Raw genomic sequence first — 11,754 nt, forward strand, 5'->3', positions numbered from 1 at the left:
ACCGTCAAAAACAAGCTAAACTAGTGAACTGATTCGACTAGTTGACCCGGGTTCTCAAACTTTTTTTTTTTTCCCAAACATAATTTAATTTACCTAAATTATAACACTTTCATTTATTAATAAGAATAAGTAAACCCACTTACTTAATGTAAATATCAAAATCACTCGCTTTCTTGAATAATCTCTAAATCAAGATATTTTATCCCTATGATCTTATCAATTTAGTATCAGTGATTTTAACTTGCATTGATTTGTTTTAATTTAGTTTTTCAAGTAGTTTTAGAGAATAGACATATTTTAGCCATGAACTTATATTTTTATATATAATTATTAGGTGTATGTCGAAAATTTACATTTTCTATGGTTAGCCAAATATAACCAAGAACTTAATTTCAATATTTCTGAAACTTATAAAAATATAAAATAATTATGACATCATTTCGACGTCAGTGAATTTTTGAGAATGGTTCGACCGATCCAACCAATTGACCCTTGACCCAGTAGTTTAGCCGAGTCGCTATTTGGTCCGACTTTAATAACATTGGGTAATAGGAGGAGTTTATATTAATATTATATGGATGATTTCTACCCAAAAAAAAAACAAAAAAAATCAAAATGCGGAGTACCGTGACACTATGGAACGTGAGATATGGTTGTGGCATTGCCTTTTGGGATATGCATGACTTAAATGTATGAGACATATACACTTGTATTTTAGCCCAGAGTTATAGGGTTCTTGATGAACGCGAGGAATGCATATAACAATTAAATTCAATTTATAGTCAAGTTTTACATTTATAAACTTCTAATATCCCACACACGATTTTTTGCAAGTATTCGGGTTGTGAGCGAGTATAAGATACTAAGAGTCGAACCCACAGGAAAGATGAATAATTACCAGAACTATTAAAATTCTCTATTATTTAGATTATCAACAGATTAAAACAAATAAAACTAAGCTGCAAATGGATAGAAAAATGCAAATGAAAGCTCTCCGGGTAATGGAATCTCTGTCTACTCATGATAGTGTAATTTCCTAACTAAATGAGTACCAAAACCTCAACTAAATTATGGCTAATATTCGCGATACTTGCTTTTGTCGGTATACCAACTATACCTATAGTTAATCCATACCTACTTTCATTGTTGTGAAATCAACTATAAACTCATTTACTTCTATGAAATTATATGGAACAACGCTACAAAAGCTACAATGGTACTTTTGTGAGAGTACTCCATAGTTAATACTTCTATGAACTAGTGTCAAATTCCAATTATCATTGCAAATCTAATGCCTTGAGATGATCACAATCAATGGCTAGCTACTTATGATTATAAGAGCAAAAGTGCTAAATAACTCAATCAAAATCATAGCATCAATTAGTTAAGAAATCAACCCCAAACAATCATAGAAAGTCCAACCAAATACCCAAAGCATAAATTTTAAATCAACATCACAAAAAAAAATCCAAATCTTGCATTAACAAATTTAGAGTTCAATACAAAGATAAAGTGGTGGAGAGAAGAGAATCCTTGTCACTAGAGCTTCTTGAACTTCTCTGTCATCATCTGCCCTGGTCTTCTTGTTAAGCAATACAAGAATGGATAAACACAACACTACACTAACATGCACTAAAACAAGAAGAAATAATGAGACTTACATTTGTTGAGGGCTTGTGTCATGCCTCCAAGGGCAAGACACAATCCTTTGGTTGTTTTTTTCTCCTCCAAACTCTCTTACTTCTCTTAAACTAACTAAAACTAAGGAAAAACTCAAAACTTCCCAAAACTAGAAGAATTAGGTACTATATATTCTTGGTCTTGCAATTTTGGAGCCAAAAGGTCAAAAAGAGAAGCTCCTAGAACCTCTCAATACAGCTGCATTTCATCCCTTTATGTCCCATCAAGAGAGTAGAAGAAACAAAAAGTCAAGCAAGTTGACAACTTGTGGCTGTCACCAATCCCACAAGAGTTTTTGAGAAACCATGGAAGGATTCTTCAGGAATCATGCAGGGCATGTGATTCTTTGCTATTCTCCTCAAAGTGAACATTCTGTCCATAATCCCTTGTAGAATCCGCCGCTAAGAAACCCTCAAGGGTTTCTTCTTCTTTTTCTTCTTTTTTTAACTTTCCATTTTTCATCTTTGAGTTGCACCACCTCTTCTTTAAACATTGTTATGACTTCTCAAGCTTCTAATCCTCACTTTGTTAGTTCATTATTTCACGTCCAATTAAACTTGATCATTTTCCTACAAAAACAAAGAGATTTTGCAAGTAAAATGACAAAATCATAACAAATTCATCTATCAACTCAAGGTACAAATTAGAGAACAAAATGAGCAGTTTATAGCATTTAACTTCGCAAATTGACTCCAAAAGAATATGAAACATTAGCAAAAAGATCACAAAATTAGTCTTTATCAACTCCGTCACACTAAAATTATTGCTTGTTCTCAAGCAATATCGACAAACTACTCAACCAATGATTCAAGTGCCTAACTAAGTAACATACTTTTTCAAATTTAGGACATGATAAGTTGTTTTTGTGAGACCTTATTTCTATAAATGCAAGGCATCTTGATCATAACTTGCAAAAGTTATTAGAATTTAAAGTTTGTAATTTATTCAATAACATAAGGACACCAATATTTTATTCAATATACACTTAAATCATCAACATTGGTTTAAATAACTTATCATGGAAATATGGGCTCTTAAAACTTAATACACCTGCTAACACTTTAGTCGATAAATATAGAACTCGATCGTAGGTCTATTTCCCCACTCTTTTTGATAAGTGTGCACTTTGAGTGTTTAAATGTGTTTTATTATTTAGTTTTGGTGTATTTTATTCATTTTTATAGCTAATTAACTAGATTTCTAGTGAATTATGCATTTTGTAGTGCAAAGTATGAAAAAATTTGCATTTCTATGGATTAAAGTGTTGAAAACTTCGTGTTTTTGTAGGTTTTAATAATTCAATCATCAAATAGAGTGATTTAAGAAGACATTTGGATGATTGTTGATGATTTGAAGTGATTTAAAGAAAATATGAAGTGCAAAATATTGAAAAGATGAAATGCAATCAAGTATAAAAAAAAGATATGTTTGACAGCTTTAACACATTTTGGTATTTCGGCTATATCTTGAAGTAAAAGTATCAAATTGAAGTGATTCTTGAGCCATTTTGAAATAAGACATAGCTCTACATTTCTTATGAAGATATTGAAATCTAGTTCATGAGTTTACCTAGTCAAAAAGTCGAAATACAGTCGGCCATTTTTGTTATCAAAAGCTGAAACAGGGTTTTGACCAATCAAGGGTATTTTGCTCATTTGTCAATTTACAGAACTCCAAATTAGATAATTCTTCGTGCATTGAAATGCTAACTCAAAGGATTGCAGCTTTCATGTTTTATACAAGAGCTAGTTCATCCTCTACCATCAAGAAATATCAGTTGAAATTGGTGCAAAAACATAGCAATGTTGAAAACTGGTCAGAAAAGTATAAATCTGCAGGGGAGGACAATATGCGATCCAATACGCAACTTTAACCCGTGTTTTGAGGGAGCGTATTCACATTTTAGTTGCTTTACAACTGCAACTAGTTGCACTTCAACTTGCAGCTCTTTCCTACTACTTTTGGACCAATTTTCTGAACGGATTTCAACTGAAAAGTGAATGAAGCATATTGGAAATTTGGAGAAACGACTTTTGAGAATCTCAAGACACAATTTGCACAACTTGAAACATGATTGCCTGGATATTTAATTCTCTATAAATAGGACCTTTGTTCAACTTGTTATATAACTTTAGAAGGCTAGAAACACTACAAAAAATGTAGTCTTCACTAGTTTTTCTTAGTTCATTAGTATAGTATAGTTAGTGTAGGTTATCTATCTTGTATTTGTAGTTATATTTGGATGAAGAATTAAGAAGTAAGATGGAGAGTTTGGAACTCATGTGACAAAGGTGACTTCTCTCCTATCACTTTCTCTTTTGGATTTGAGTTCATTTTTTAGCTATAATACAAGTATGGTTTTTTCTTTCATTCTCTTTATGTTTAGTTAAAGTTTATACCTAGAATTATGGATAAACTTTCTATATCTTGTTAGTGATGTTTAATTGGTTATTTGATGATATTATTTTGATCTTAACTAGCCATTAATTGTGATAATATTAAAGTGTTAAGTCTGCAATGAGAATTGGGATTTGACACTAGTTCAAGGAAATGCTAAACCTAATGAGTTTATTCACAAGAGTAGAGGTGCACCTTTGTGGTTTTAGTGATTTGTTCCATATAATTTCATAGAAGAAATGAGTTTGTAATTAATTTCATAACCATGAAAGTAGGTATAATTTAGTTACAAGTATAGTTGATTCACTACGAGAGTAGGTTTCACATACATTAGGAAATTACGTCATAATTAGCTAAGATAATAACATTCAATTAACCGGTAATTTTACTTACAAGAGTCGTGAGGAATTCTATGGGGAGGAATTTAAAGCTTATAGTTTATTCAATAACAAAGGGACACCAATATTTTATTCAATATACACTTAATCATCAACATTGGTTTAGATAACTTATCATGAAAATACAGGCTCTTAAAACTTAATACACCTGCTAACACTTTTAGTCCATAAATATAGAACTCGATCGTTGGTCTATTTCCCCCACTCTTTTCTTCTTGACATAAACAACCTTGATTTTTCAATGTACACGGAAAAATATAGGAAAGGTGGATTGAGCTCGTGCGTACGTTGAACAAGCGACAACAACTCCTCTGTTGGATCATGTAGCTATACTATATTATATAGTTTGCAATAGTTTGTCACAAAATATCACATATATAATCCATTTGGAAACATAAACCCTGGGTTGTTATATATTAGTACATGCCGGTAGCATAAGTGATCACGACATACATGGTATAAAAATAGTCATGTTTGGAACTTGTAAACATATTATTAGATTCTTTTTACTTTACTGCTCATAAATAAGGCACATGCAATCGATGGAATGTTGAATATTCAACTTATATCAAGGTTTTAAACCCAACGTGTTTCTTGAATCAAAAATCTTATTAGATAGATTAACCGTAATCGAGCCATTATTAATCTATGACATAATAAAGATGTCATAAATAATTGATATGTTATTTTTATTATCATATAGACCATCAAATACTCAAAACGAACCGTCTATGATAAAAACAAGAAATGGTAATAATATTAAGAAAAAAAACTTATGAATTTATGAATAAAAATTGGATTGTGATATAAAAATTAAGTTACAACGTAGATAGTTTAATTTTAATAATGGTTTTTAGATAGAAATATAAAACTTAGTATGAAATTTTTGGAATTTTAAACAATTTAGAGCTAAACGACAATTTTTAAAAGGTGAAATAACGCAAAAACTAATATTGCATAAATTTAGGTTACCTTTGAAATCTAAAATAAAATGTAAGAGTTAAATAGAGAAAAAAAGGTTAAAAGAATAGTACCTGGCACTGTGTCAAATAATGTGTCAGGGTCGCATTTTTAGATGATGTCACAGCGTTAGGAGGTTTCTCCCACAATTTTGGTAGTATTTTTCTAATTTAAAACGATACCGTTTTGGCTTTCCATATTTACTGATAAATGCCGGCCTATCTTAACTGTCCACTGTCTGCTTTTTAATCTTAGCCGTGAGCTCGTCTAAAATGAAACTTGTAAGGCCCATTTCCGTGGCAAAGAGGACATAGTAATAGGGTTTTTCTTTTTTTGTTTTCTTAATCCCGATTTATATGCCCTTTATGAATTAACTATTAAGTGGAGGACAATTCAGTCATCTCATTGGATCGAGGGAGGTTCATGTAATTTACAAAATATTAGGGGATCTGAGTGAAATTGTCAGATACCGTAGGGAAGGTTTATGAAAGTATCACTATATGATGTGATAGAAAAGTTCGTAAAATAGGTGGTTTATATTGGGTTCTTAGCCCCGTCAAAGGTTTATATTGGGAAGGCTTATTTCATGCTAATAATTGTTCAATTTTCAACTGCTAATCAATGCTTTGGATCCTCATTATAATACTTACTCGAGTAAAATAGTGAAAGTCGTGTTGTTGCACATGCTTGGCCTGGTCTCAAGTCTTGGTTATTATTTCAAATCGTGAAATCCAAATAGAGTGGTTGAGTTGCAAATAGGGGTATTCATGGGCCGGTAATTAGTAATTCAGAAAAAAAATGCAAATTTTTCAATTTTTTTCAACAATGTGAACATCCAATCACCTGCCAAACTTTATTTGATAATTGGATTTCGACTAAATAGTTGGTATCTAGGTAAAATATCAAAAGTTTTAAGATTGGGTTTCTAATATAGATTAGTTAAGTATATTTAATGTGTAATTAACAATATAAAAGTTATTAATCTATTAATTAATATGCCTTTAAGGTCACATTTTTATTTACAAGCATAAATTATAATTTATAGCATTCTTGACTAATACATTGATATGTAATATGATATATTAGTGGGTATGAAATATATAAAATATTTAATAAAAATATGAAATTTGGTAATTCGGTCGATAATTTGAAATTTGAAAATCGAATTTCAATATCCATTCCAAAACTATTTTACCAAAATTTGAAATTGGATCTTAATCGGTTTTCTCGAATTCCATTTTACCGATATCTAGTTTTCGATCAAGATTGGATCAGCCCGTTACTCGGTTTTTTCTGAAGTGTGAACACCCGCAGTTGCAAACATCAGTTCACATGGCTGATGGTTACGTAAAATAGGTAGTTTATATTGGAATCTTAGCCCCACTGAAGGTTTTAACCAAGGAAGACTTATTTCAGTTGTTCAATTCTCAACTGCTAATCAATGCTCTGGATCCTCTGTCTAATACGAAGTCGAGTAAAATAATGAAAGTCGTGCTGCTGCACGTGCTTGGTCTGGTCTCAGGTTTTGGTTTCCGTTTCAAATAAAAAATCCAAGGACGGTGGTTGAGTAGCAAACATCAGTTCCCATGGCCGATAGTTAATTAACCAGGGAAGGGTCGTCATTTCATGCTAATACTTGTTCGGTTCTCAACAGCTAATCAATGCTTAGTATCAACTAGATAGACAGTGGAACCAATATAACACTACCTAAAACAATGAAAGTCGTGTTTTTGCACGTGCTTAGTCTCTAGTCTTCCATTTCCGTATTCCGTTTCTAACCTAAGAAATTCAAAGAGGGCGGTTGAGTTGCGAAGATCAGTTTACATGGCTGATAGTCGCATTTAAAAAAAAAAAAAAACCACCTGAATGATTAGTCGTCAATTATTTCCTTCATCTCGGCTGAATACACAAGATAGGAAAGTATATACAACTCTGCAGTAGGTAAAAGGCATTGTTGTGAAACGACTTCTGCATCCTTAAAGAGCTCATGTATGGGAATTCTGGTTTACTTCTTCTTCTTTGTAATTATCGCGAGATTGTGAAGTCAATCAATATCAAGCATATCCAACTTGCATATGTGAATTGGTGATAGGTCGAAATTTTTTATTAAATATATGATTAATTTCCCCTGTATTCTTGTCAAATATTGTTTTAATTATCGAATTCTACTTATATTTGATATTTTATATTAATTGTAGGGCGTTGGAGTAAAAGGTGCTAAAAAGGGGGTGATTTTCTTAGGAGTTGATTGTCAAGCGCAAGTTTCCCAATTTAGGATGGAGTCTACATGGAGTATTGGGTGAAGATCAGGAAATTATCACTTTTTATTAGATATTTTATTAGGGAACAATTAACATTATCTTGAGAGTTTTCCTTTTTCAAGTAGAATTCTATTTTTATTGTTTTTCCTTTCTTCGGGTAGTGAATACAAGAGAGAACTACTAGTATTAGTAGAGAAGGGGGAGGCAATAGTGAGGGGACTAGTCACTTAGATTAGGTATTTATCTTTGTTTTGGTTGGCCGCATGTTGGGGGCTTTCATTCATAGTATCACGTTGGGAATTTCTCAACAATGAATAACTAAATTCTTGTTTTCTAATCGAAAGTCAATTTGAAGATTCAGTTCCAAATATCTATGAGATCGAATTAATTTTATTTATTTTTTTTATTCATTGGTATTTGTACGTTTTTTAGTTTAACTTTTTATGATTGTTGTGTTAGTTGAATGTCAATGGCCCAATATTTGAATTAACCTAATAATCTATTATCAGATTAATTGATTGAATCCGTAATTGTTTAATCGATTAATACCAATGGCGACTAGCGTTTACACACGTTAGGGGAACGTATGATCTAATTTAAATAAACCCTTGTAACGTGTTTGTTGGTTAGGGTTAGACTTTTCTCATTCTTAATGCAATTGAGAAATTAAATCCTACAGTCGTATCTAGGATTGTTTCTTGGTTAGAGAAATAGTCAACGGTCGTATCTTGGCTATCGATAAAGTTAGAAAAAGTTGGTTATCAGAGTTTGTTAATGGCTATAACTAATCTATTAATGAGTAATTGAATTATCTTTGCATCGATGATCAGTTGAATGGAGGGTGTCTGAAAAGTTACACCTTTACCTAGAGTTGTATTTATTATTAATTTAATTCCTCCGTTAGTTATTTTATCAGTTGGTTAATTAGTTATTTTTGTATTTTCCAAAAACCCCCTCTTACTCTGGGCTTTAGAAGAAACGAATTATCTCTAGTTCTTGTGGATTCGACCCTACTCACCGCTATCTATAAAATTTATATTTTTCTCGAGTAGGTTTTTATTATTGCACAGGCTCGATATCTGTCATCTTTTGGCGCCGTTGCTGGGGATTGGTGTCTGATTAATTTGTTTCTTTTTAAGTTCATCTTATTTTTATTTTCCTCTTATTGTCATTTGTTCCCTAGTTTATGGCTACTAACATTCAATATTTTGGTGATAGACTGGATTTTATTCCTATGAAAGGTAATGAGCTTGTGCTTTTTTTGATGATCAACATTCAAATTCACTGAGTTTTCTTATAGAAAAAATGGCTGCTGCAACCTGTGAAATTTGTTATGCTACGGATCATTCAACCGGTATATGCCTTGAATTTCAAGATTACCTAAATGCCTCAATCAATAAATTTGGAGATTTTTCACCCTAATCTCAAACATAATGTGAGCCTTATTCAAATAGGTATGATCAATAATGATGGAATAATTCCAACTTGAATTATACAAAAGGGTCAACAGGTTTTCAACAGCAATATCAATATCAACAACTATCATCCATATCAGATATGTCCCTTAAAGAAATAATGGAATTAGTAACTGCTAATACACATCAATTTCAGCAAGAGACAATGGGTCTTCAATAACAAGAGTCTCAAAAATCATCATCCATGCCAGGTACGTTTCTTGAAGAAATAATGAAATTACTAACTGCTAATACATATCAATTTGAACAAGAGGCAAAAATGAGAAGTGGAGAGACGAAGGATAGTGACGGGTTTTTGATATAAGTGCAAGTTTAATTCCAATTTATATCCATTTGATTGCAAATATACAGGTCAAATTGGTAGTTTAAGGCATGTATCGGATCGATCTCACGAGGAGCAACTTAAACAAGTACTACGTCCTTTACTTACTCTATTATTTAGACCAACTAATAATTAAAGTAAGAGAATCTATAACTACTACTACCTACAAATCTTAACTAGACAATTGCAAGATAACAAATGGCGAAAATTCCCTTAATACTTAAGTGTAGGGATGTAGATTCCACTTATGGCATAAACAACACAAATGAATAGATTTACCTCTTGTTACAGCCCTTGTTTAACTAGGGATTCATTTCTAATATTATCAAATCTCATTCTCAGGATGAAATGGCCTAAAATAGTCTAGTTTTTCCTATTCTCATGGTGAATAACTAATTCTACTCTTGTTTCCTTCATGAAATGCAAGTTTAATCCACTTAAGTGTACCTCTATTCTCATGAGTCTACTACTTAAGCTCTACTCATGTTGTTCCATCATTATTACTAATTTTCATTGAATAATAACAACTAAGAGCTTGTTATTGGTGATCAAGCAACAACAAGTTAAAAGCATACACAAATAGACAAGTTAATACAAGATGCAATAAGTGTAACTCATATTCATTTCATGTCAAATAATCATAAGTTTCATCTACTCCTTAGATCTAGAAATTTAGCTACTCGTGTAAGATATGACAAGAAAACACATAGTTTCATTGCATGAACACATCATGAACCACAAGTAAAAGATAGATTAAAGAAAGCTTAGCCACGGTTAATAAAGAAGCTCCAAATGATCTTTAATTTTTTCAACAAAATAGGTATAATGAAGTCTCCAATTGTTCTCCACAAAAAGTCCTAACTAGAGAGAACAAGACAAGACTTACTTCTAAGTTCTCCTATTCAATTCTAATATGAACCCCTTCTAATATGTTCTGCTCTCTTCTAATAATGTCCTTTCCTCCTTTTCTTTCTAAATTTGCCTCTCATTGAAATCTTCACATATTGCTTCTTCAAGTATACAAGAGGTTTGTCAGTTTCCAGCCAAAATTTTGTATGAAACATGAGTCAAAAAGTAAATGTGAAATGAGCACAAGTTGTTTTGCAAATTGCAGAGGAGAGAGAAAGATCCGAGACTTGGATCCGAGGGGTGAAAAAGTGATCCGAGCTCGGATCCGATTGCCTCAGCATTTTCTTCATGCAGTATCCGAGGTCTTCTTCAAAGTGATCCAAGCTCGGATCTCCAGACCTCAGATCCACTTCTCCGGAAGATCATACGAGGGCTCGGATCCCAGAGAATGAGAATGGATCGGAGCTCGGATCCTTCTCCCCTGTTTCCACCTTCAAATTCTTTCCTCTTTCGCTCAATTTTTGCTCCTTGTTTCACTTGTCCATTGTCCTCTAACTAGCACCTTGCCTCTTCTTTATCTTATGTAAGTGTTTTATGCCCCGATAACCTACAAAATATCACGTGTTTATGCATTAATCTACTCATTTTGCAAGTTTCGATCACTAAACAACACTTAAAGCAATTTGCACCAAAAAGAGCTTAAATATGGCTATGATCTCTAAAAATATGACAAAAGATCGTGCAAAATTGTACACAATATATACAAAATATTCACTTATCAGATGGAATGCGTCAAGAACCATTATTTACATTAGATATGTCTCTTGAAGAAATGATATTTATTTTCAACGGGAGACACAAAGGATAAATAAAAGGATGGAAGATGGAAGGCGTGAATTAGCATCTACAATGAGCAAACTGATTTCTCCAATTTATGAAGAATTGCCCTCACAGACCATCATCGATCTTAAGGAAGGTAAGAATACAATTATCCTGACAAGTGACATGGAGTTGCAAGAGTCTCAAGAAGAAGGATCTACATATGTAGTTGAAAAGGGAATTGAAGTGCAAGAAATGAGATCCCAACATCAAATCGTTCAGGTAAATGAATCCAGTGAACAATCTCCAAATGCGGTAACATCTCCTCCATTCCTTAATCAACATTCTTCATCTCCTCCATTCCTTAATCAACATTCTCCTGACTCTTATTGTTTAATTTCTGTTAGCGAGATTGACTTTATTATCCCAAAAGATTTTGAGTTTCATGATAGGAATAAGTTAATAAAGACGATGACAAAATATCTTGAACCAGTAAGTGCATGAGATGGAGAAGTGAGTGAAGAATTAAGATTATTGTTGACTTGCTGGCACCATCTTCTAATCCATGGAAGACCGTAACTCATGTATTCAAG

This window comes from Coffea arabica, chromosome 3e, assembly GCF_036785885.1.
Source record: "Coffea arabica cultivar ET-39 chromosome 3e, Coffea Arabica ET-39 HiFi, whole genome shotgun sequence".
In the NCBI taxonomy this organism is placed as follows: Eukaryota; Viridiplantae; Streptophyta; class Magnoliopsida; order Gentianales; family Rubiaceae; genus Coffea; species Coffea arabica.